Consider the following 27662-nt stretch of genomic DNA (forward strand, 5'->3'; position numbering starts at 1 on the left):
AGGCTGAAGTCCGAGTGCCACGAACACAAGCTGCAGGCCCAGGAGGCTCACGGTGCGTGCACCGAGCTGCGGGCCCGCAGGACAGGAGAGGTGGCCAGGCTGAAGAAGCTGGCTGACTCGGCGGTGGAGGCGCTGCAGGGATTCGACATCCCTGTGGCTTCCTTTGACGGGGCGGACATGGGCAGCTTCACTTCCTTCTTCGCAGGCTTCGTCGGCCAGCTGAGCAGGCCTGCAAAGCTGTGTTACGGCCTTCGGGGACCGGCAAGTCGGCCTTGCAGCCGAGCAGGTCGCAAGGGCAGATTCTCATCCGGGTCCACTCCGCCCACCCCGACTGCCCGTTCGAGTCGGTCTTCGACGCCTGGTCGGACGAGGAAGAGGCCAAGATGCAGGGCAAGGTCGATGACACCGAAGCCGTTGACGAGGAGGTTGCCGGGGAAGCCCCCGATGCCGAGGATGCACCCGACACCGACGCAGCCGCCCCGGGAGCACCTCCTGCATAACTGCTTGTTAGTTTTTTATTTTCCTGCAAGTGGCGCACGATGCCTTAGAACTTTTTATGTTAGCGTCCCCTTATCACTGCAAGTGTTAGTCGTTAACTCGTTTGTTCAAGCTTCAATATATCCAATGCTACTTTTACTCGCTTCTTTGTTTAAGACTAGCTTGCTGGGGAGGGGCTCTGCCCTTCTCGTGCTTTAGCCTTGCGTATCCGGGGACTCGCCAACTACATGTTTGGCCAGACTAGGGACCTGGGACGGACCCACGGTGCCAACCTAGGACCAAACAGCAGCGGCCAGCCACTCCGCCTGCGAGTTAACTACCCCAACGCGCACGCCTCCAGGATGGACCTGCGTGCCATGTGTGGGGGGCGTCCTCACCCCGCAAGCGTCCTTCCAACGCTCCGACAACACGGGGACCGAGCGTACCTCAGCAAACCAGCGTTACTAGAGGAAGAGCCAAGGACCTAAGACAAAGTACTTAGCTTTCCGTTCTCTTTGGTCTTGTAGCACTTTGTTAGCCGTGGCAAGGACGCGGTGGCAGTGCACCCTCCAGCAGCATGCACGGAGGCATGCACCCCCACAGCGTCTTCGCGACGCGCCTCGCCCACTGCACTGCCATTTCTGGTGTCGTTCCATAAGACATGTGGTAGGGCCGCGATGGTGGGTGCACCCTCAGCGACAACCGCAGAGGGATGCACCACCATCGCCTCTCTGCGACATCTCTTGCTTTCTTGCCCGTTGCTGGTGTTGCCCTTGCCCTGGTCTCTTTAAATAGCCGAAGTGCTGCCCTTGTCTCCACACGCACGGGACCACCAGTCGCCGCGTGGAGCCACTGGCCCTGTCTCAGTTTCCTGCATCAAGTCTCGAAGCAATTGCCATATATGTACAACTTACTCGCAAGACGACGACACCCGTGACCACCCCACGAGCATCACAGTGCGCCTTCGCCTCATCTTTACCTTGCATGCCAGATTCCTGCAGTGCCCAAGGTGCATAGCAAAAAATTTCGAAATGCACGAAAAACAGTTCAAACTGGATAACCTCCTGCCTCCCAGCCCTCGGACACAGAAGAGTCGACCTCAAACTTGGATGTGAGCATCTTTATATTCCCATGGTGCCCTGCTTACACGTAGCACGTGGCGGACGGGTCCGACAACTGCTAGGCCTCGTTCCGGGACGTCCTGGCAACGAGCTTGGTTTTCGGGGTTCCGGCAGCCCCCTGCTCACAGCCATGGATGAGGAGACAATTCTGTGCACCTAGAGCAGGAGACAGAAGCACTCATTAAGCATCAAAGCACAATATTTATTGAAGCAACACTTATCTTTATTCAACTTTGTTCTAGCGGATTACAATCAGGCCTTGCCCGGCTACACTAGCTTAAAGAGGCACGCTGCCGCAGCGTCACCTGTGGGTAAGGCACCACCATTTCACGGGTAGAACATGCGCAGGTGCTCAATGTTCCAACTATTGGCCACCGGCAAGCCTTCTTCGGTTTCCAGCCGGACAGTCCCCGGTCTGGTCACCTGCACTACCCAGAAAGGGCCTTCCCAGATTGGAGTCAACTTGTTCCCGGCCTTTGTTCCTTGTATCCGGCGCATGACGAGGTCGCCAACCTCGAGCCCCCGGGGACGGACTCTCCTGTCGTGATAACGACGGAGTCCCTGCTGGTAGCCTGCGGCTTGCACAGCAGCCCGGCATGGAATCTCCTCGATGAAGGTAAGGTCATCCAATCCTCTGCGTGTGTTGGCTCTTGTCGCCGTACGCGCGTACCCGAGGTGACCCATACTTCAGCTCGAGGGGCAGCACAGCTTCTGCCCCGTAAATGAGGGTAAACGGAGTTTGACCCGTCGCCAAACTTGGTGTGGTCCGCAGCGACCACAGGACGGACTGGAGTTCTTCAACCCAATGTTTCTCGTGGCCCTTGAGCTTGTCAAAGGTTCTCGTGTTGAGCCCCCGCAGCACTTCTGCATTGGCTTGCTCAACTTACCCACTGCTCCTCGGATGCGCAACAGAGGCAAAGTGAATCTTAGTGCCCATGTCGTCGCAGTAAGCTTGGAACACCGCATTAGTGAATTGCGTGCCGTTGTCGGTGATGATGCCGTTAGGCACACCAAACCGGCACACAATGCCCTTGAAAAACTTGATGGCTGCCTGCGCCGTGACGGCCCGGACAGGCTCCACCTCGATCCACTTTGAGAACTTGTCGATGGCCACGAGCAAGTACTCGTAGCCGCCAACTGCTCTCGGCAACTTGCCGACAATGTCCAGCCCCCAGACCGCGAATGGCCACGAGGACGGGATGACTTGCAGGGCTTGCGTGGTTGGTTGCTCTTCTTGGCGTGAAACTGGCACGCTTCACAGGTCTTGACTAATTACTCGGCATCGGCTAGTGCCGTCGGCCAGTAAAAGCCATGCCGGAATGCTTTCCCAGCTAGTGCCCTGGAGGCCACATGGTGCGAGCATGTGCCTTGATGTATATCCTCCAGCAACATGCGTCCTTCTTCCTGGGGTACGCAGAGGAGCATGACTCCGTTAGGACGCCTTCGGTAGAGTTCCCCGTCCACCAGGGCATACATCTTAGCTTGCCGGGCTACTCGCTCCGCGGCAATGTCTTCCTCTGGGAGGGTCCCGTCCCTGAGGTAACGAATAATATCCGTCCCCCAGGGTGGTGGCTCCCGGCTAGTGTATGCCGCCATCTTGGCGGCATGATCCCCCGCAGCTGCAGGGTTACCTTGAGTTGCCGGAGGGGCTTCCCCGGCAACTGTCTTGGGGTCGACAGAGGGCTTTGACTGCCTCTGCACGAACACCCCAGGAGGCACCTTGCTGCGTTCCGTTGCCCATTTGGACAGTTCATCCGCAACAAAGTTGTCCTTGCACTTCACGTGCTCAAACCGAAGTCCCTTGAACCTGGACTCCAATTTTTGCACCTCCTCCACGTACGTTGCCATCTGGGAACAGTCGTAGTCCTTATTTACCTGGTTGATCACGAGTTGTGAGTCCCCGCGAACAACCAAGCGTTTGATGTCGAGGGCGATCGCCGCGCACAGCCCGGCAAGCAGTCCCTCGTACTCCGTTGTGTTGTTGGTGGATTTGGTGAAGTCGAGCTGTATTACGAACTTGAGTTGATCTCCAGTGGGCGACTCGATCACCACTCCGGCACCGGCGCCCTGCAAGCAGAAGGCGCCGTCGAAGTACATGACCCAGTACCCCTCATCCAATATGCCCGAAAGGCTCGCTTCCGGCTCTTCTTCTTCTATGCCCGTCAGTGTCCACTCTGCGACGAAGTTGGCAAGAGCGGTGCTCTTGATGCTCTTGGTGTTTGCAAAACGCAGCCCGAACTCCGCCAGCTCCATCCTCCACTCGGCCACCCTCCCGGTAGCTTCACGGTAGGTGAGGGCCCTCTCTAGGCAGAACCTCGACACCACCGTGATGCTGTGCGCCTAAAAGTAATGGCGCAGCTTCCTTGAAGCGAGCAGGATCCCAAGAAAAAGCTTCTGGACCTGCGGGTACCGTACCCGGGCATCGTGCAGTACCGTGCTAACGAAGTACACGGGATGCTGCACTAGCCACTTGCGGGGGGCAGCCTGCACGGGCTGTCCCTCGGATCCAGGGGCAGAGGTGGTAGCCGGGGGTTCCTTCAGCTCGCTGGGAGCCCCCGGTCCTTCCGTCTCAGCCCCCGGGACTTGCTCTTCCCTCTCAGCAACGAGCACGGAGCTCACTACCTGGTCCGTCGCTGCCAAGTATAGCAGCAACGGCTCGTCCGGCTTGGGGGCGACGAGGGCCGGTGGCGATTTCAGATATCGCTTCAAGTCCTGGAACGCCGCTTCCGCCTCGGGAGTTCAATTGATTGGACCCTTCTTCTTGATCACCTTTAAGAAAGGCAGGGCTCGCTCGCCCAGCCTTGAGATGAAACGCCCAAGCAACGCAACACACCAGTTGAGGTACAGGAAATGGGTCCTTAGGACATGCATGATTAAGATCAGTAAAATCTACGCACATGCGCAATTTATTTCCAGCCTTAGGGACTACAATAGGGTTTGCTAACCAAGTGGGGTACAACACTTCCCTGATTGCCTCGGCGTTCTTGAGCTTCTCCACTTCCTGCTGGATGAAGTCTTTGCGTTCTTGTGCTTGCTGACGAACCTTCTGCTTGACAGGCCGCGCGTCTGGCCGCACCGCCAGCCGATGCTCGATCACCTCCCTGGGGACTCCGGGAAGATCTGACAGCTCCTAAGAGAACACTTCAGAGTTCTCCCGGAGGAAGGCGATGAGGGTGCTTTCCTATTTGTCGCCGAGGCTCGCACCAATGGAGACGGTGCGTGCCTCGTTGGCGGCATGCAGGGGCACCTTCTTGACCTTGGTGCCCTCCTCCTTCAGCTTCGCGCCCTTGCTAACGCGCGGGCTGGAGCTGGAGCTGCCCCCGGCATCCTATCCGCGAGCGGCTCGTGCCTTCTTCTGTGCGGGTTGCTCACCCGCAAGTGGATCCTCGTCCCCGGCAACGTCGTAGTCGCCGGGGTCCGCCACTGCGGAGGTCTTCACGACCTTGCCCACGCACCAAGCAACGTCCTTCAGGTCGCACTTGATGGAGAGTACGCCGTATGTTGATAGCATCGTCATCACGTCATAGGCGCAATGGGTTGCCGCCATGAACTTGATCAGCGCCGGCCAACCAATGATCCCGTTGTACGGCAACGGGGTGTGAGCTAGATCGAAAACGATGTGCTCAGTCCGGAACGCGTCCCGGGAACTGAAGGTCACCGGGAGCGTGATTCGCCCCATGGGCTGCACCACTCTGGGGTTGATTCCCCGGAACGGGTCGGTGGGCTTCATCTGCTCCAGGGCAGCTGAAGCTTCTCCACCAGCTTGGCGGACAGTAGGTTTAGGCTTGCCCCGCTGTCCAGCAGTACCTTAGTCACCGTCACACTGTTTATGATCGGTGACACCATGAGGGGGATAACCCTTGACCCCAAGGGACGGATCGGGTGATCGTCCGAGTTGAAGGTGATCGGCACATGCGACCACCTCAACGGCTGCTGCGCCTCGACGCTGGGGAGGAGGGCGCAGACCTCACGCGTAAGCCGCTTCACGGCAGCGTGAGACGTGAGAGCATACGCTCCCTCGTGGATGCATGCGACGTCGCGAGGCTCCTGGAAGCCGGGCTCGTCGGCGTCGTCGCTGCAGTCATCCTCGCGCTGTTTGGCGCGAGGCTTGTCGCATCCCCGGGGAGGTCGGTCCTTGCCGCCGCGGGCTTGACCGCGACCCCCTGCGGGTTCTCCTTTGTTGCCGCCGGCTGCGCCCCGGCCTGCTCCGCCGCGGGGGTTGTTCGGGCAGTCCCGGGAGAGGTGCCCAATGTCCCCGCAGTTGAAGCAAGCCCTCGGGCAGTCCCGGGAGAGGTGCCCGATGTCCCCGCAGTTGAAGCAAGCCCTGGCAGCGCTGCGCTCCCCGCGGCACTGCTCGCGCTTCTCCTTGATGGTCTGGAGAGTGCGGCAGTCCTGCGCGTCGTGGGTGGCGTTGGTGTGGATGGGGCAGCGTGCGGCCGCTGCCGGCTTGCTCCCCGAAGCTCCCGTCGATGCCGCCTTCTTGGTGGGCCTTTGGGGAGCCCTTCTTCCCGGAGCCCTCGGGTGGGTTTGCCACTGCTTTGGCGGCAAGCTCGGGCACCAAGCACCCCTCCTCGGCCATCGCGCACTTGTGCGCGAGAGCTTAGAGATCCCTTGTGGTCCGGATCCGGTGCGTGTTCGGCTTCTCACACATCTTCGGGTCACGGACGTTGATGGCGTACGTGTTGATGACGGTGACCGCTTCCGCCTCAGGGATGGAGTAGGAGAGGTTGGAGAACCTGTTGGTGAAGTCCCGCAATATCTCCCCTGGTTTTTGCACTACCGTGTGCAGTTCTGCCATGGTACGCATTCACGAACTGCTCGCCCAGGCCAGGCCAGGAGGCTATGGACCCGGCGGGCAGGTTGAGCAACCAAGTCCTCGCTGATCCTTTGAGGACCATCGGGAACCATTTGGCCCTGCCCTTGTCGTCAGCACCGATAGCGTGCATGCCCAACGTGTAGGTCAGGAGAAAGTCCTTGGGGTTCACGGTCCCGTCGTACGTACCGAGCATCGGCGCTCGGAACTTGCGGGGCCATGTCACCCGACACAGCTCGCGACAAAACGCGGCGCAGCCGTCATCGGCACCCATGGGAGCATCTTCCTGCTCCTCTAGGCGTTGGCGTTCTGCTTCATGCCGGCGCCGGCGCTCCAAGCGCTGGCGGAGGTCCTCTTGCTGGCGGGTGTTCAGGACGCCTCGCGCGTCACCCCGCGTAACGGTCGATGACGAGTCCGAGGACCCCACGGGATCCTCGCCTCCTTGCCCTCCCGGCGGGGGAGTGTGTTCTCTGTGCCCCGAGGCGCGGGGCGTGTCTCCGCGTCCCGGGTTCTGTCCCCGGCCTGAACCAACCGGGCCGCCCTTGCCTTGCGGCTGCTGGGCAGCGAGCGTGAGGAGCGCGTCCAGCTCCGCGCTCGACGCGTCATGCGCCGGCATGCCTTGCGGTGGCTCGTAGCACACCATGACACGCGCGGCAATGATAGCTTCCGCCGGGGTCTAGGCGGGAGGCTGCCGGTTCTCCGACGGGCTGCCCTCCGTCCTGTCACCCGGTGCCCTCGGATGTGTGGGGCGAGACTCCGTTGGCGTCGCACGCAACGCACCGTGGTCATGGCACAGCTGTCGCTGCGCGTCTTCAGCCCGCGAGTGGACTCGCTGGCTGGCGCGCGCGACGTTGTGGTCGCTCGCGCAGCTGGCTCCGGCGCTAGGCGCCGCAGGCCCTCTCAGCCGGTTGTCCGCCGACAGCCGAGGAGGCGGAGGGAGCAGCTGCGACTGCTGCTGCTGCCGTGGAGGGAACCCCTGGTCCCCTTGTGCTTGCGACGCGCGCGCGGCGTCGTGGGATCGAGTGCGCATGGCGAGGGTGCCGCTCAAGTCGACCGGGTGCTCGTCTGCCTTCTTGGGCGGCATGGCGAGCTAGTCGTAGACGATGACGCCGGCGGTCACCCGAAGTTCTCTGCACGCCCCCCTACCTGGTGCGCCAGATGTCGGAGCACGGGTCTCCGGCAGCGGGGATGCCGAGCACCCCCTTTTTTGGTTCGGTGGAGGGCGAGGTGATCTCTCCGGCGATAGCCGGCATGGCGATAGACACGAAGTGTGGACACGTGGACTGCTGCTACTGCCGTGGAGGGAACCTCTGGTCCCCTTGCGCTTGCGACGCGCGCGCGGCGTCGTGGGATCGAGTGCGCATGGCGAGAATGCCGCGCAAGTCGACCCGGTGCTCGTCTGCCTTCTTGGGCGGCATGCCGAGCTAGCCGTAGACGATGACGCCGGCGGTCACCCGAAGTTCTCTGCACGCCCCCCTACCGGGCGCGCCAGATGTCGGAGCACGGGTCTCCGGCACCGGGGATGCCGAGCACCCCCTTTTTTGGTTCGGTGGAGGGCGAGGTGATCGCTCCGGCGATCGCCGGCGTGGAGATAGACACGAAGTGTGGACACGTGGATTTACCCAGGTTCGGGCCACCCGGAGGTGTAACACCCTACATCCTGCTTGTTGTTGTATTCAAGATTGTATATGTTGTTTACAAGGTGTCCCGGGGAGTTCCCAGGGAGCTACTTGGCGATGGCTCTAACTAGGGCTCAAACTAAGACTGGTCGGAACCGAACCCTTTGACCGGTGGCATCGGTCCTCCTTTTATAGACAAGTGGATACCACAGGTGCCATTGCATGCAGTGTGACACGTTTGTTAGACGCGTGTCACACCCACATGAAATACATTTATGCTCATCCATGCTGGACGCCATGCAGCGCCCGTTCCACTGTACACGGTAGAAAAATTGGTTCGTAGGGTAGTCGCCTGCTGATAGGACTCCTGTCAGTGCATTAGATGCACTGCGCCCGGCGTCTTGTCTTGTCTTCACTGTTTCGCGGGCCCCGCCTACATGCCCGTGCGTGGGTTGCTGGGGTGCCCCTTCCCGGCTAGCGCACCCGGCTAGCTGCCGGGAGACGTTTCTTCAGCTTTCCGGGACCGGGGTTCCCGAGGCTTCTTATATGCGGGCCCTTAGCTTTACCTTCACCAAGGGCCATCTCCTTGAGACAGGCTTCCCGGACTCATCGCTTCCCGGGAGGCTTTCCTGACGGGGCTTCGTTACTGGCGACCCACGCGTTCTGTATCAGTGAGACCGTGTGGGCCAATGGTCCGACACCCACGCTGGAGACAAATCCTTAAATCTGATATACTAGCTGAATTTTTTGACATTGACATGTACTAGCTGAATTTTATGACATTGATAAGCCAAGAAAGCTTTTCTGAAGAATCTGAACAGTTTCATTTATGTGCTGGGTGTTGTTTTTGCCTAGTTATTCTGGTTATTTTGATGTCGTGGTCATTCTCTATTTTTTGTAATTTGTTTGTATGCTGGCAACATAAGGTGAAAAGACAGAGTTTAATTTGTTTGTATCTTTCTCATTAGCAGTCTTGGATGTCTGCACTCTGCACTAGATCACCAGAAGTGAGAAAATCGTAGCAATCCTCGTCCTGATTTTAAATCTCTCAAGGCGGGTCAGTGAAAAACTTACGCAGTATGTTCTCCCATTTGTCGAGTGAAAAAAAGATTGGAGATAGGCTTGGAGTAGGCGATATCTAAGATATGAAGCTCAATCAACAACGACGATCAAGCTCTTGATTATATCCACCATGCAAGCAATAACTAGGAGTATTAATTAATTCGATGGAGCCAAGATTTACACAGTATGATTGTCGCATAAATTATTTTTTCTCTATACATATCAAGCAACCAGTTTAGTTTCTTCAAGATAGTTACAGCTTGCAGCTAATTTTAACTTTAAATCGCTGGTGGAAAATAACAACAATATATCATGTCGATGATGACATCTTTGTTTCCCTCTTCACATCACAGCCTGGAGTAGTCTTGGTATTGCTCCATGAATGAGTCGTTGAACTTCTTGAAGCTCAACATGATCGCCGGCATGTCCTCCGCGGGCAGGATGGTTGTCCGGAGATGGAACACCCTGCCAATCCATACGCCCACAGAAAGCTGAACAAATTAAATCATCATATGCCTCCGGTGCCTGCTTCTGCTCGGGCGCCGGCGGGGGAGCACGAGGTGGGCTGCGCAAGGTGGGCGGCGGCGGCGCGGCGGGTGGAGGGAGGAGGCCGCGGCAGCGCAGGGGTCCGGGAGGGTCAGAGGAGGGGAGAAGAGGAAGCTCGGGGAAGGAGAGGACAAGACTGGGAGAGGAAACGGAAGGAGGAAGAGGATTTTGGTGGAAAATTTCTGATTGGTGGGTCCCAAGAGAATACTTTCCAGTACTTTTCAGTACTTGTACTTTTCAGTATTTTTATTTTAGTACTTTCCAGTATTTCTTATTTATCCACAGTTGGATCAACTGGGTCGGAAATCATCGTAAAACTTGTAGTTACCATTTGTGTCCGCCGCCTTCAAACTCTGGAGAGCTGTCTATTCTCTTTCAACGCAAAGAAGTCCTCAATGTCCCAAGTGTAGACTACGGGGGAACTGAAGGTGTTGTTCGACTTCTGGACAAACAGAGTCTCTGATGTATCATTAGCTTTGGCAGTGGTAACTCTGATGAACTCAACACCGAAAACACAGCTATTGTTGACGAGAAATCCAGAGGACTCTTCTTTCAGTGTCGTGAGGGGCATCATGCATGAGACCCCTGAGCTTGTGCTTTCTCTCTGAAAATTGTGGCTTGCTGAAACAAAACAATCGAATGCGTAGATTAAACTAGTGATGTTTTTCTCTTGTACACTAACAATCTAGTAGCCGAAATATGGGCTGCTCGTTTAAATAACCTGCTTTTATTCAGGAATAATTTAGTAAACTACCTTCATGTTCACAGTGCTTTCCATATGACTGGTCATATATCAAGAACTTGAAATATGCCTCCACGACGGTGTCAGGTCTCACAGATGCTTGGGACAGCTCAAGCCTGAGAGAAACATATTTATTTTGATCGCCGCTGTTTTTGTGCATTGGATTCAGTTTCATGTACCTGCAGAACAAGGAAGAGACAACAGACAAGTGAGAATCTGTACACATGGATTCTTCAAGCCATTCTGGCGTTGCTATCTACAGTATCTCTCAGAATAGCAGAAAAGAAGTAGAAGGATAATTGCACCAGTTAATCCCCAACATCTCAAACACACTGGAATAGGACGATCCTCCATCCTTATCAAGAAGAGAGGAGAAGCCATCTATCCTCCACTTGAAGGTTGTCTGCTCCCTGACAAAAGGCGGCACAAGTTTTCGGTCCTGCCCCTTGTTTGATCGGCCTGGACAATAATATGCTTGCATCACTAACTAAACGTCGAAAGATCAAATAGAATCTCAAATACGAAGAGGCACGCATGAATAAACAACTCATACGCTTAGAGAACGAACGATCTGTGAGATCGAGATAGGCAATCAGAGGGGGGGTGAATGATTGCGCGGAAGCAAATTAAAACTTTTCCTGAAAGTTCAAACCCTAAATCACCTTTCTATCCGTGATAGTAAAAAAGTCGTAACATTTGATTGGATGAACCAAAAAATACGTACGAGTATGTAAAATAAAGGTATTGAAATTATCTAACCAACACAACAAGAATCAGCTCAATCGGATGTACCAATAAAAAGATATGATCACAACAGTACCAGCTGATAGAAAGTTACGAGAATTAATCTATAATCGATTTCGAGAAATAACAAGAAAGATGAAGTAATCACGATCTTTCCTTGATCTCGTGATAAACCTGCAGCAAAATATTATGAACTCGTGATAAATCTGCAACAAAGTGTTAGAAAGATCTAGCACGAATAATCTACGAAGATCCGAGAAGAACAAAGATGACACCGCTAACGAATCTCTTAATTGCAACGATGTCGATCGATTATAAAAGATGCAACCATGCATTCAAGAACTCTCCCAGAATTGATTTAGATCCAAAGCTCTGAGTTCCCTCACGTCCTTGCTAAAGCCCTAACTAGGACGCCATTTATTTATAAGGGAAAATTCGCGACCCTAAACCGAGTCCGAATCCGAATCCAACACGAACTCCTCTGTCCCGGTCGTTATTCTTCCCGTGGGGACCACATACGACCTCGGATTGAGATGAATCCAAAAGAAAAGTTATTCACCTCGACGACGCGCACAACTATTATGTGGACCACTTTTCCATCGGACGCCATCTTGATGATGCTACTATTTAATCTTTAAACAACTCTCATCCAGCCACGGCTGGACCTACATGTCTTCACGTCGATGTCACTCCATGCCATCAACTCTTCTTGTGATGTCTTCAAAACTCGACCATCACGTGTCGAATATCTCCAATACCGTACATCTCCTGTATAAACAACGTACGACAAACCGGTGCCCTCCTGGATCATCGTAGCCTTCACTTTTATTGTTCCTTCGCACGAACATCCCGCATGACCTTGATCCCTCGACCTCAGTTCCTCCCAAGCTTCGTCCCTCGATCCCGTCATCGACCACGTTTCTCTAGCTCCGGCAACACCTGAAAGTGAGCACACAAATAACCAGTACGAGCACAAGTTCGCGACTTGACTCAGTGTAAGTTTCACACAACTCACCCCATGTTTTCACATAAGAAACTAATGGATCAAAACACCACTAGCAAAGCACTAAGTTCAAACAAGATACATGTCATCACATAAGTATCCATATTACCAAAATATCCACATCAATGTTTCACCTCAAACACTTGCCAATGTTACACATCACCTATGATTTCACAATCTCCCCCTTGATGAAAACATTGGCAACACTCCTTAACACTAGACATTGAACATTGATTGGCACACACAATCACTTAACTCTCAGATTTTCAAGGTTTTGAAAAGAAAACGAAAAACATAAAAATGTTGGAGAAACACCAATAAACACCAAAATATTGGTAAAATATGGTATGTATATGTGTTGAAATCTCTCCCCCTTTGACAATGAATTTCATCAAAACCACACAAAAATATTTTTCCCTCGCTTCAAAAAATGTTTCTTTAAACTAAAAGCGATTTTTTTTGTCATATTTCATTTTTTTTGTTGTAATGAGCATCATGAAACATCATGAACATGATAATTGTGCATCCAATTCATGTAAAAAGTAGTTGTACTCGACATATATATAAGTATGATGTAATCTACACATGACTAAAAATCAAGTATTGTTACGATTTATTGCAAGACATGGTCTCCTCCTGTCAACTACATCAATACTTGAATACAAAATAACTTGCAGCACATTACATTAAACATAGCACTTTATAAAAGCATAATATTTATTTTCATTGAATTTATATGCCAAGTCAATTCAAGCTTGTCAAGCCTATATTTAAAACACCATGCCAGGCCTATGTCCAAAGTGCAATGATTAACAATCAGAAGCTTAAGGCAAATGGTAAGCAATCAGAAGCTTAAGACAAAGGTTTCAATAAACACAGCAACTTCCAAGTTCATACCAAAGTGCAATGGTAAGCAGTCTCGTGAAGATATAGTGAGACATTGGCATATTTATTTAGTAAAAATTGTGTGACACCACGTGTCTTTGTATATTTGGAACCTGATACCATTATATTTTCATCATTGCTAGTAATTAAGTATCCAACACCAAAATAGCTAACAAAGTTTAACCATGACAAGATTTAGTTCAAGTTGTCATTCGTATTAGAAGTCATGTGATAGACTACTTCATACGAGCATACATATAAAATGACAATGTCCTCAAAACATAAACGTGGTTGCAAAAATGTCATTTCAGGATGGAATACAATGCTCATTACTTTTTCAGATTTTTTTTATCTATTAAAGATAAAAGAATGAAAAAGAAGCAACTGAAAAGATATTTTACATATCGTACAAAAGAATAAACTCCCCCTCAAACCATCCCGTATGGTTTGATTACTCCAAGTTCACCTCGAAGAAAGCAAACCGATAAGAATCCAATGATTTAGTAAAAATGTCTGCCAATTGACGTTCAGTATCTATAAAGTGTAGCACAACATTTCCTTTTTCAACATGATCTCTAAGAAAATGATATGTTATATCTATGTGTGCTTAGTTCTAGAATGTTGCACCGGGTTTTTAGCAATACATATAACACTAGTGTTATCACAATAAAGTGGTACACTTTCTAAATTAACGCCATAATCTTTCGTTGTAGCTATTATCCATAAAATCTGTGAGCAACAGCAAGCAACAGCTACATATTCACTTTCAGCAGTAGATTGTGCAACAGAACTTTGTTTCTTAGAAGACCAAAGTACTAAAGAATCACCAAAAAATAAGAATGTACCAGATGTACTCTTTCTATCAATTCTACAACCTCCAAAATCAGCATCCGAAAATGCACACAATATAATACTAAAGGAAACAGAAGCCTAATGCCAAAAGATTGGGTGCCATGTAGATACCTGAAAACTTAACAACTTGTAGATGTGATGCGTGTGGGGGAGCTTGAAACCTAGCTTTGTTGAGAAAAATAACAACATCCTCATTTTGTTTTTTTTTAAAACAATGTGCACCAATAAGGGTATGACCTCTAAAAATATTTCCTCCCCCTGAACATATGTTCCTGCATTACAAATAAGAGAACTTTCACCACAAAAGTAGAGATACAAGTATCTCCATAAGTTACACTTTCATTCAGCCCGAGATGCACGTGTGAGGGAGGAGAACCAATTTTTATAACCAGTCATGTGACGAGAACAACCAGAGTCCACTAGCCATATGTTCCCCTTCCTTAAGAGAAGTGCCTGGAAACAACAAACACATGCCGAGATCTGGTACTACGGTTAGATAAAAAACTTTTAGGTATCTAGTACTGAGGTACACGACGAGTAGGCAAAGCATGAGTTTTCTTATACACTGGGACAGATTTTACGTGTCTCATGCAAGTTGAAACGGAAGGTGAAACATTCACCATAGGCACATAACGGGGAGTAATAGTTTATCATGAGCATAATGTGCCTTGAAGGAATTAGATCTAGCTTGTTTTCTTTCTTTTTTAATTACTCTAGCCAGTCTAAAACAAGAACCTACACCATTACCAGGTTTATTACAATAAGTGCAAGTGTACCTACTTTCAGATTTAGCATGTGATGTATGACCTATATTGCACTTGTTGAACTATCATTAGACATGATGCCGGCAGATTTAAAAATCACATTGGTTGGCTTGTTAGATGTTTCAAAAATTCCATTGCCAAGTGACTTAACAATAGTGGGTGGATTAGCCTTAAAATGAGCATGTGTATTAAAACCAAGTCCGGTCTTATTTTTACTCACTTTAGACTTATCTAAGTTCATATTCAGGTTTTTGTGCCCACTAGAAAATTTCTGTAAAGATGCTTGTAAATAATTAACTTGATGAGACAGTGCAATACAATTATCACAAGCATCATCCATGATTTGTTTTCCACTTCTACAATTAGCGCACAAAGAAACCTCATTGATATGTAAAACATGTTCAACATCGGAAACCCTAGCATTTGCATCTTTCAACTTCAATTCAAAAATATGACAATTATTACAAGAAGTTGAATCTATCAAATCAGAAGTATCCATGCTAGCATCATTAATTTATTTACGTTTATGCACAATAGGTTTCTCATTGTTTTCTAATGCAACTCTAAGCTTATCAAGAGTATCATCATGAATAGAACGCAAAGAAGTAAGCTCAGAATATATAGAATCACAAGACTTGCAGGAATCATAGACTTAAGTTTAGTAATTTCAGAATTCAAGGATGCAATTTTCAAGTCATACTTCTTAATTCTTTTAGTAGCATGATCAAGCAGGGAACTCAATTTACTAGCACTTTTAAGTAATTCATCATAAGAAAGTTCTACCTCATTGTTGCTGTCACTATCGTAGTCGTCGCAGGAGGTAGCACTCCTGTTGCTAGCCATAATACGCATCCCATTAATGTCGCGCTTGCCTTTGGATGCATCATCTTCATCAGACTCGATATCCACATCACTCAAGCATGGTTCACCATATTCATTGATTACGGAGAAAATACTATGAGCCACCGCTCGAGCAAAATCGCCTCTCTTTTTATTCTTGATGTTGAAGGGGCGCTTCTTCTTCTTGTCCTCCCCATTCTCTTCTTTCGCTATCTTGGATAAGAATTTGGGACAATTTTGGCGAAAGAGATTGGGATCACCACATTCAAAACACCTTGGAGCATTGTTTCCACCTCTCTTCCTTGAACGAACATTTTGCAGGGCACGTGTAAAACGAGAGGTGAGGAGTGCCAATTCTTCCTCTGGGCATTGCTCTAGCTGTTCATCAGTTAGTTGAGACAAAGAAGACAGAGCATAGCAATATGAAGAAGTACCATCATTAGAGCTGCTAGGGTTAGTAACAAGTGCAATTGATTTGGAACCGGTTCTCCTAGCAAAAATATCTAATTCATGAGTTTTCAATTTTGAGTACAAAATATCAAGTGTAACTGTGCTCATGACAGTAGACTCTCTAATAGATGTAACTTTCATCTCACATATGGACATATCTAAAGCACTCAAAAGTTGCCTAGAAGCCTCAGCATCAGTATAAATAACACCTAATGCACGTAAGGTGCTGAGAATCTTATTAAAGCGTGCAAAAAATTCATCCAAAGATTCACCTGCATTCATCTCAAATCTCATGTACTCCTTTTTGTACATGTCCCGACGCACCTCCTTCACAGAGTTTGATCCTTCATGATAACTACAAAGTGCGTTCCATACCTCATGAGCGGATGCAAGGTGAGCGACACGGTCGAAGTCACTTCGTTGTAGACCTTGGATGATGTAGTTCCTCGCCTTGTAGTTGTTCTCCACGTGGACCAAGTTTGTTGGTGTGATCGCACCGTCCGCGGGAAGCTCATAGGGCTTGGCGACCTTCTCCCATATGGCGTAGCTTTGTGCCATGATGTATGCCTTCATTTTCGCCTTCCAAAATTGAAAATCAATACCATCGAACACACAGGGTTTGGTAGAATACCTATCCATATCTAGGAAGTCTAATCAACCGGTTAAGATAAATTAGAGAGACCTTGCTCTGATACCAATTGTGAGATCGAGATAGGAAATCAGAGGGGGGGTGAATGATCGCGCGGAAGCAAATTAAAAAAATTCCCGAAAGTTTAAACCCTAAATGGATCAACACACCACTAGCAAAGCACTAAGTCCAAACAAGATACATGTCATCACATAAGTATCTATATTACCAAAGTATCCATATCAATGTTTCACCTCAAACACTTGCCAATGTTACACATCACCTATGATTTCACACGATCTAAAGTTCTTAACTAATAGCAAGAAGTAGAGAGCTCGAAAAAAGCAACAAGAAATCCTTACAGGCTCCAGTAACACACGAATTGCCCATAGCTCTTGAACTTCGTCTCCCCCGGAATCGTGTGCAACTGAAATCAATCAAGAAGCAATAAACCAATCATATATAATTACGATGTTGCACATAAGGAACAAAATAACATGATGATCTTGAAAGCAGTGCTGATCTCAACCAAAGAATTACCTGCAGAAAAGAAAGAGCGAGATCGATCAAGAAGAAAACTCAGCTCTGCGAAGCAAACAAGCTAGGTTGGAAAGTAAACAAAGATCGAGACACTAATAAACGGCAAGTTTTTCCCTTAAAAAGGGAAGTTTCCCATACTTTCCTTTCCTTCTCTTCTCCCCAATTCACCGTATCTCTAATCGCGCATACTAGGCTGTTTGACATGAAAAATACTTGGTATATTTTATTGCTCCCTCACCGAGTAGAGTTCGATCGCGGAGCAAATCGGGTTCTGGTCGGTGAAAATAGTCCCGCAAACAATTCTTGGTGCAAATATTTTATTGCTACCTTGATTTAGCTTGGTAAATTGTTTGAAAGCTGGTATGTATATTGAGGTAATTTGTTGGGCTAGTGCAGCAGCTTCGGCGCCAGCCAACAAATTAACCTTAGTCTTTTTAAAATCCCGTGGCAAAATACCATGCCACGTTTTTTTTGGAGGAATTTTATCAATTTAGCCGCGACCGTTTAGCTGCCACGATGCCGGCCGACTAGATTGAAGGGTTTCACAGATTCACGCTTGCCGCACTAGCGCGTTGCACTGCTCCCATATAAAACAAGATGCATCGTTGTAGCAGAAGTGCCGGAAGGCCCTCAGCGGGTGGATGTACACCGGGATACATACCTTCAGTGAGTTGAAGAAGATAGCAGGGTGTTGCCCCCAATATTGTTGCTGAATGAGGGGATGGACCGCTAAGATAGCCACAGTGATGTGAGGGACCAAACGAATAGTGGTGCCCCCCCAACATCTAGCTTGTTGAGAGATGAAAGATGCCGCAGAATCATCGGCCATGTGGGCAGCCGAGGAATAAGTGTATTCCCCAGTGTCGATGTTGTTTAAGACGAGGTACCGGAAAGCTGTCGATAACGCTGTGGGTGTAAGGGTATTTCTGCCCCCAGTGCCTGGTGTATGTTTGGGGTGTAGACTTAAACGCCGGGAGGCCGTCGGCGGTATCACGGGTTCATTGACTTGAAGCCCAGGAGAGACATCTTCTTGGCACCGGTTCCATGAGTGCGCCAAGATGATGAAGTTGTCTGCACTAAGAGTGAGAAAATATATGCAAAAAAATGTATGATATGTAATATAGAAAATGAAGTTATTTTTTAATGCATGTTGGCCCCTTTCGCTAATCACCAGCTATGTGTGACATCAGAGAAGGCTGCCCAAGGACTCGGTCGTTGGGAGTCGCATAAACCATGATGACAATACAAAAGATTTTTGGTGTGTGTGTGTGCGCGCTTCACTACTACAGAAAACCCCATCCGTCATTCCCCTCCAGTGGCGGTTAAAACGGACCAAAAAACACACCGCCACTGGAGGCCTCTCGAGGGATCCACGAGCGCCACTAGGTGCCCCACCACCTGTGGCGGTGAATATTGTCCCGAAACAAGTCACCGCCAATCGTGGTCCATCACCAGTGCCGGTATTTGTCACCGCCACCGGAAATGGCCATGGAAACCCTAACAACCACCAATGACGGCCGTAAAAAAGACCCGCCACTGGTAGGCCACCTGATACATGATGGTACTACTCAGTCTCAGTGACCTTCCCTAAACCCCTTAAGCACCGCCCGATCATTCGTTTAGTACTCAACCGGAACGGGAAACGCACTGAGCACTAAGTAGTAACCACCGGTAAGTGGGGCGGCGGAATCCCTTTTATGCTGGTCGGAACTCATGTAAACTAGCGACGTGGGACTAAAGAGGGGAAACTGGTGGGAGAGCACCAGTGGCGGGCCTCAGGTTACCCGCCACTGCTGAGGCCTTCAGTGGCGGTTTATTTTTCCGCCCACCGCTGGAGGTCACCAGTGGCGGTTTATCCGTACACCCGCCACTGGTGACCTTCCTATATATAAGTACTGTGCGAGCCCGAAGCTGTTCGAGCTCGCACGTCTGTCTTGGACCAGCTGCGGCTCTGCTCCTCACCGGCGGCGAAGCCCTGCCAAAATTGATGGCGGTGGCTCGAAGGTAGCTCTCCCCCCCATCTCCTTTTTCTTTCTCTCCCTTCTTCCTCCGCTTCTTCTTCTTCTTCTTCTTCAATTTGGCCAAAAAGCCATTAATGGCGTGGTGGCCGGTGGTGGCAAATTCGTCCCCGATTTCTCTCCGGCGGCTCTCCCGGCTGCCCCCGCTGTCTCTGGAGCTCCCCCTCACCCTAGTGAGGTCCCTCCCTCCCAGATCCCTCTCTCTCTCGCTTTAATTTTGCTCCGATGAGCTCCCTCTCTCTCTACCTCTCTCTCTGTAGCTCTGTCTCTCTCTCTCTCTCTCTCTAGCTGCTTTTGGGGGAGCTTAGCCCCTGGGGGTTAGCCCGAGGGTTAAGCTTAACCTCGGGACCGGTCTACGTGCATGTTAAGCATATTAAATGTGTGTTGACACCGGCCTTCGTGCCGTGTATTTCTTATGTGATGTGATACCGGCCGTCGTGCCGATGTGGTTGGGTTAATTTGTTTTTGATGCAGGCATCGAATTTCGTAGTGCAAACTGCTATTTTTTTTTAGCAAAGGTCATGCCGAAATTTACCATTTTTGTCGATCAAACTGATTTGTTTATTTAAAAAAAAATTGTGTTGTAGCTCGATGGGCCGTGCTTGGATGTATGATGACAGGTTACGTGTTGAGTGGATAGAGCGGCTGAAGACTTTTGTCGATGCCGGCGTGGAAGATATGCATAGGAAAGGGGTGATAAGATGTGTTGTCCCTGTGTGAGATGTCGCAACAGCAAGCTGTACGAGCCAGAGGATGTCGAGATGCACTTGCTCATGCGAGGATTTGTGTCTGGTTATTCAAGGTGGACTTCTCACGGGGAGGATGGCATTGAAGTCGATGACGGCATTGAGATGGAAAACAAGGAGTCTGACGACCAGCCTGGTGAAGAAGCATACCGTGGTGAGGATCCAGTACAGGACGTTCCAACCGGTAGGATGGTTGAAATGCTGGACGATCAGCATCTGCAGAATCAGTTGGATGACCCCGAGGATGAGAGGGTGTCCCGTAAGTTCGAGAAGCTAAGGGAGGATGCCTAGACACCGTTATATGAAAATGCCGGCGTGGATAACAGTGTGCTAGAAGTAACGCTCGAGCTTTTGCATATAAAGGCAAAATACAACATCGTGGACTCGGGATTCACGGAGATTCTGAGTTACCTACGTATGGTACTTCCTACGGGCAACAAGTTGCCTAAGAGCATGTACGAGGCGAAGAATGTTACATGCCCCCTCGGGTTAGAGGTCATCAAATACCATGCTTGTCCGCTGGACTGCATCATATATAAGGATGACTACAAAGACATGCACAGCTATCCAATATGCAAAACATCCTGATACAGGAAGAAAGACTCCAATCCTGATGGCGGCGAGGAGGAAGAATTGAAGCGTGGTGTGGCGGCAAAGACGGTCTGGTATCTCCCGTGCGGCACCAGGCTGGAGCGTTGGTTCCAAAACGAGAAGGAGGCCAGGTGGTTCATCTACCACGACGCGACTGAGGTGGATATCAATCCTGAGGGCATGTACCGCAACGATGATGGAGTCCTCAGACACCCCGCAGATGCGGCTCAATGGAGGACTTTGGACGACGAATTCCCCGAGTTCGGCGCAGAGCCCAGGAACATTAGGTTCGGGATGAGTACGGACTAGATCAATCCGTTCGGAAACTTGAGCAGCAAACACAGCACATGGCCGGTGATCCTGTTCATATACAACCTCCCCCCATGGCTTGTCATGAAGAGGAAGTACATCCACCTATCAATGCTCATACAAGGCCCTAAGCAGCCTGGAGCTAATCTGAACGTGTATCTAGAGCTGCTGAAGGATGAGCTCAAGGAGCTTTGGGAGGAGGGTCGAAAGGTTTGGGACGCTCATAAGAAGGAGGAGTTCATCCTTCGAGCAGCTCTCCTGACATGTGTGCATGACTACCCGGCGAACGGGAACTCATCGTGCAAGTCAACACATGGGTAGAAAGCGTGCACAAAGTGCGGGGACGAGACAGAAGGGTTGTTCTTGCCAGAATCAAAAAAGATTGTGTACATGGGACACCGTAAGTTGCTGGAGATGAAGGACCCGTGGAGGGATGATAAGAAAAACTTCAACGGGAGGGCAGAGAGGCGGCACAAACCGAGGGAACTGATTGGACACGAAGTATATGAAATTGTCAGGGACCTCGAAGTCGTTGCCGAGAAAGCATAGCCGGCTGCTGGTCCAGATGGCGGCCTTACGTACAAGAGGAGGTCCGTGTTCTGGGACCTGCCTTACTAGAGGTTCTTACAGAGCCGTCACACCATAGACGTCATGCATGTCGAGAAGAACGTGTGCGACAGCCTGTTGGGCTTGATGATGCACCACGCGGACAACTCAAAAGATGGACCAAAGGCACGGAAGGACCTGCAGTAGATGGGGATAAAGGAGAAGCTGTGGCCGATAGAGGAAGAGGCGCCGCAGGAAAACAAAGATGGTGAACGCACGATATATACACGATGCAAACCTGCCTGTTATAGTCTGAGCAAAGCCGAACTGCATAGAATGTGCGAGTGTCTCCATGGCATCAAAGTTCCATCGAACTACTCATCCAGCATCAGGAAACTGATTGACATGAAGAGCCACAAGCTTGGCGGCAACTCTGCCGCCTACCACAACGGCCGGGGCCGCCGACCCCGCGGCCGCCGCGCCCGCTGACCGCCTCCGCCACCGCGCCCGCCTCCGCCGACCCCTCCCCCACCGCGTCCGCCGCGGACGCCACCACCACGACGGCCGTCCCCGCCGCTGACACCACCACCGCAGCCATCCCCGCCGCCATCACCGCCCCTGCCCAGGTAAGGGTTAGGGTTCAATTTTCTGTTAAATGGGTTGAATGTCATGAATTTGTTGTTGTTTAGTGTCAAATTATGGTTCAGTTTGAAGAATTTGGTGTTAAATTGGTTCAATTAGATCAATTTGCTGATGTTTAATGGTAAAATATGGTTCAATTTGATTAATTTGTTGCTAAATGGGTTCAATTTGATCAAATTTCTACTGCTTAGTGTCAAATTATGGTTTAATTTGATTAATTTCCTGCTAGTTATGGATTTGTTTGATGAAATATGATTGAATGTGATCCCGACCATCATGTCGGTTGATATGAGGAATGTAGGCCCAACCATTGTGTCGAGTCGTTGAGAAGGGTCCGGCCATCGTGCCGAGGGAGTATATGTGGGTGGGAGTTTTTTTTATGCAGGTATAAAATTCGGGTAGACTCATTTGTTGTTTTACATCAATGGTCATGCCGAATTTTTCCGTTTAAAAAAAATTACTTTTATAAGTGTTGGATAGGAACCTCAGGCTTGCGTTCAAGAGGTGCCTGAGCAGCCACCGGTTGTGGAGAGAGAAGTCGAAGAAGAAGCGGGGGCATCTTCCTCGGGCTCGGAAATGGCCATGAGCGATGGCTTCGAGCATGGCGAAGAAGGAGCCGACGAGCAGCTGTTCCTGGAAGGAGCGAGGAGCAGCTGCTCCTTGAAGGAGCAGCTAACGAGGAAAAAGCCCAGGCTGCGACGTCTCAGGCTACGGAGTCGACTACTCAGTCGAAGTCCAATCGGGGGGCGAACAAGGTGCCGACGGAGTCGTGGGTCGTCACCAAGCTAAATAAAGAAAGCTACCCGAAGGAACCGGTGGAGGCTGCAGAAAGATTCTCGAACACATGCAACGCTATCGTACGGGTACGCGCTCGGATCTATCAAAGATGGAGCGACGTCCCGAAAGATGTGAAGCAGGATTGTTACGAGGCGGCATGGAAGTGGTTCATGCCTTCCAATGATGAGATCAGGAGACGGTTGGAGTGGCGGATGCACCAAGTCATGAGGAAGGGCCAGAGCATGTGGCAATATAACTGCAGGAAGCTCATCGGGAAAGACTAGAAGACAGTGGTTAACAAGCACTGGAAGGGGATCTCGGAGGAGGACTAGGAGAGGTTGAAGGTGTGGGTCAGGTCATATGAATTCAAGGCCAACCAAAAATGGTACAAGGAGCTTCGTGAGAAAAGGCCCTTCGACCACCGCCTCGGCAATCGTGGACGCCCCGGAAAGGAGAAGGTGTGGGCGAAGGAGGACGCCTTATTGGACCAAGCCGGTATACAGCCGAGGGTCCCAACTTTGCTTCGCGGTGAGCGCTCCAGCAAATGGCTGCGGTCGTCCATGACCGCAAATCAGTGGGCGGGCCTGGAGCCTATGTCAGAGAAGCAAGAGGCTGCACTCGCAAGGCCTCGTCCTGACATTTTCTTTTATCGGTTGGACTTCTTATACTCACATATAAGATTAACATCGAGCATGTTGTTTTTTGTATACATGGTGCAATGGCAGAGTGGGAGTCAGATGGCTCCCAATCGTCTATCAACCAACAGTTGGATGATGCCATCAGCTACGCTCTGCAACGAAATGAGCACGGGGGCCATATGCGAAGTGTCGGTTTCGGGCCCTTTCGCAGGCAGATGGCGAAAGAGCAAGGTTCCCGCAAACGCAGAAGGACATCCAGCAAAGAACAGAGCTCAGAGGAATTAGATGAGAAGATCCGGGTGTTGGCGAGGGAGGAGCTCAGAAAGCTCATGCGGCATGCAAGGGACCAGCGTGACGTCGACAACTTCATTGATCATGGTGTTTTCTCGCCGGTGCCCATCCAAACAACCCCACCCACACCGGATCCGTCCCCGCTACCCAATAAGAGCACCTCATGCTCCGGCATCGAATGCCAGCTTGACCCTCTTGGGCCACCCGATGAGAACCTCACGGTAAGCGTCTTCCCGCGCTACGAAAAATAGTGAAATACCACTATCATGCTGCAATCTATTAATGATGTTGCCATGTTTGTCATGCGCAGAAGGGCGTTAAATGCCGGCTACACATGTCGATGGTGGGGAATCCTCTGGGCGCGCGCGGGTTGCTGATGCCGCGTACGGCCGTGGTGCACCACGTGACCCTGCGAGACGACATGGTCATGGTGCAGGTGGACTCCGTGTTCAAGGGTTTCGAGGACGAACCGGTCCCTTATCCTCCGCACCAAGAGGCGACGACCCTAAGGGATTGCGTCAACTCCTACCTCATCTGGCCTAGGAGGTTGGTGGTCCTCGCTACGGAGCCTTCTCCATCTCCGTCGCCCCGCCTCGGACTGTCTCCACCCGCCCGGCGCCTGACGTCTCCGTCGCCGCTTGGCGCCTCACCCCGTCCTTTGGACTACGAGCCTGCGAAACATGACTTCTCACCTGTGGCAGAATGCAGCGACGACAATGCAGGCCAAAATCCTCCGTCGCCGCCCAAACCCGAAGCCCCGAAGCCATCCGCACCAAGACCCGTCCCTCGGAGAGCCGCAGCACAATCGGCCCCGTTGGAGCCCTGTCCAAGTGCCCCATCTGGGATGCAGGTCCCCCATAAACTGGACAGTTTTGATTTCCTGAGACGCGGGAAAAACAAGAGGGGGACAGGCGGCAAGGCAAGCAAGGGCTCCTCGAAGGAGGGGAAAGAGTCGTCTTCTACGGGAAGAAAACCAAAGACCGCGCCGTAGATAGAAGGGATTTGGGAAGAGCGACCAGACATCTGAAGATGCCCACCCACCCCCGTGTTGGAGATAGATTGCCTGATGGATCTTATTTCGTGGACAGGCGATTCTCCCAATTTTTGTTGTTCCACCCCGGACAACCGATGGTGTCCCGGGATGACCTGTATCGCTTGCCACGGGAGATGCAAGAGCTCCATGAAAAGTACATGAATGTGGCATCATCAGGCGCAGACCTAACAAATCTGGAAATTAGGATTCGAGTGCCAAAGCATTTTGGCTTCTTCGACTCTAATACGGGGGAAATCCAGAGGGAAAACGACGTTACCTTCGGCATTGACTTCCTCGACTTGTTTCACCTCTTCAACCGCAAGTGCCTCGACAATGCCATATTAAGACTGTGGTGTGTACACTACACGAGGGAGGCCTATAGGGTGAAGCAATATGGGATGGCTGTCGCCGACCCCCTTCTCTTCAACGCCACTTTGCTTGGTCCAGACCCATTGTTGGCCGAAAGTAGAAGGTTGACGATTGAATACCTCACTCAATTTATGTTGAAACACCAAGACCGCCGTTTTGTATTGATATTGTACCATCTACAGTAAGTTGTTTTCAATTCGCGTGAATACATACATCTTTTTTCCGTCGGAAGACTTCCTTGTTATATTATTTGGCTAATACGATGTGCGTCCTTTTGTGAAACAGCGGCCATTGGGTGACAATCGCCATCTGCCTCGATATGGGAGGGGTCACATATTTTGATCCACTACGACGCAAGGGGAATGAACCACAGCGCGACTTTGAGCCGATCAAATATGTCATCGACGCAACCTATCGCGACGCAGTGAAATGGTATGCGATGCCTAGCTTCAACCGCAATCGTGACGCTCCCCTCAGGCACACTTTCAACTTCCCCTACGAGCAACAGCCTGAAGGATCCGTCTACTGTGGTTACTACTGTGCGCACACTATTCAGCAGATGATCAACGACTTCCAGCCGAAGGGGAAGAAGACCTTCGAAGAAGTGAGGAATTGGTTTCTGGCCAACGCCGAGTTAGGACACAACTCCGAAATTCTCGTGTACGAGATCCAGAAGGACATCGGCGAAATCCTCAACAAGAAGGTCCTCAAATCGAGCGGGGATTACTACGGCGGCGGGATTGTCGCCAAAAGTGGCTAAATTGTGTGGAACACTTCTATTTGTGGCTCATTCTTTCAAACACTTTGTATACATGCATGTGAGTTGAATGTTTAACTCGTGTGGAACTTTGTAATATATTTGCTGCTATTCTGTTTCTTTGATGCTGTATACTGTGCTGCTGTATTCCTGCTATGTGTTGTATTCCTGCTATTTCTGTGCTACAGGAATATTTATTTTTATAAATAATTCATTTATTTTTTTCAGGAAAAAACAGTACCAGTGGCGGTGGCAAAAGACCGCCACTAGAAATTTCTAGTGGCGGGTAATTTTCCCGCCACTAATGTACTCCACACACTTTTCGGGTGGTGCTGGAGGGATTTACAGAGGCAGTTTGTAGGTCTTCGGTGGTGGGTATTTTACCCGCCATTGGTGATCTCGGTTCAGCAGTAGCGGGTATTTTACCCGCCACCGGTGCTAAAATCTCCAATGATGCAGAGTTGGTGGCGGGCTGATCACCGCCACCAACCCCATTTTTTGACCGCCATTGGAGGGGTTTTCTGGAGCAGTGCTTGTGTGAAGACACCGCACTTCCATGGTGCCTCCAAAGGACCGTGGGAATTCATACCCTAGACTTCGCAGCACCGAGTAAACCCCACAGCTGCCTCATGCCCCCATCAGCGCCTCGACAACCCAGAGACATAGGTAGGGGTGTTTAGCGGAGTGGTTATGGGAAACGGCTATGCGATTTTCCATGTCGTGTTGAGGGGTGATAGATAGCCACTCTCCTCCTCCTTCCGGTGGATCCCTTGTGCTTCAGGCTATCAGACTTGCTTGTTGTTGATTTCTCCATTTCTTTGGAGTCTTTGCTTGAACTTTCTTTTGCGCTCCCTCTTTGAGGAGCGTTTCTTCAACATGTTGATCTTGATTTTCTTTTTCTTTTTCTTTTTCTTTTTTGTGAGGACCGCTTTCTTGAACTTTCTTGAGGAATGCTTCTTTACTTAGTTGGGGGATCCACCTTCAGAATTCGGAAGTCAGCCATCCATCTATGTGGACTAGGCAACCCTCATAAACATTTTTTTGGCTTGTGGAAACACACCCTGGGGGTGTCAGAAGCTACACACCGTGCCCCTCTTGTGAAGAGTCAGGTAGCCTTCTCTGCTCCTTTTCCTATAGTTTACCCCAGGGCGCGTTGCCCTCCCGGAACCCGTGACATGTCAGGAGACATAAGGTGTGTGGGACCTCGATGCATTGAAGTATCCCAAGTATTTTTCTCCATGTCCTTAGAAAGCACACACTTGGTACGTGTCATGTATTGTGGACAAAGTTGCTGCTCCATCTTGCGTATTTTTTTTACTTGTTTCCTCCTTTGGCCAAGTCCCGGGGCAGCATAATCTTGTCGGCTGGTGCGATGCAAGAGATGCCTATTTTTTTGTGTGGAATTACTTCCGGTTTATGCAAAGAGGTGGGAAATGATACAATGCATGTTATGTGGAGAATTTTGTTTTTAAGAAAATATGCAAAAGTGAAGGCCATTGATATAGCTCTTCTTGTGGAACCTGCACTTGGTGAAGATTTCACCTCAACTACCCGAGATGAAAGGCGATAGCAAGGGAGTATGATGGTGAGAGGAAAGCATCCCATGTGACGCCTCAGCGTCGAAGGCATGGCCATGGCAGTGAGTGGCGGCTGCCACCATAAACACATGATGACACTCGAAAGTGTTGATATTGTGCGCTGATGGCTGATGAAGAGGCTCCGCTGATGAGCTCACCGATGGATGTCTGGCGAGCATGTTGGGCCTTGAGAGTGTCGATGTAGACGGTGGCAGTTTGCCACGGTATGCGTGAGTGCACCATGGACTGACTTGCCACCGTGTGTGCGAGTGCACATGCGGA

At 50.3% G+C, this 27662-nt stretch overlaps 1 pseudogene; it reads right to left on the bottom strand.

The window, feature by feature from the left end:
- Positions 1 to 9439: 9439 nt before the first annotated feature.
- On the bottom strand, positions 9440 to 16491 carry LOC100823351 (annotated as a pseudogene).
- Between the last annotated feature and the right edge of the window lie 11171 nt (positions 16492 to 27662).

Source organism: Brachypodium distachyon, chromosome 3 (genome assembly GCF_000005505.3).
Source record: "Brachypodium distachyon strain Bd21 chromosome 3, Brachypodium_distachyon_v3.0, whole genome shotgun sequence".
NCBI classification, from domain to species: Eukaryota; Viridiplantae; Streptophyta; class Magnoliopsida; order Poales; family Poaceae; genus Brachypodium; species Brachypodium distachyon.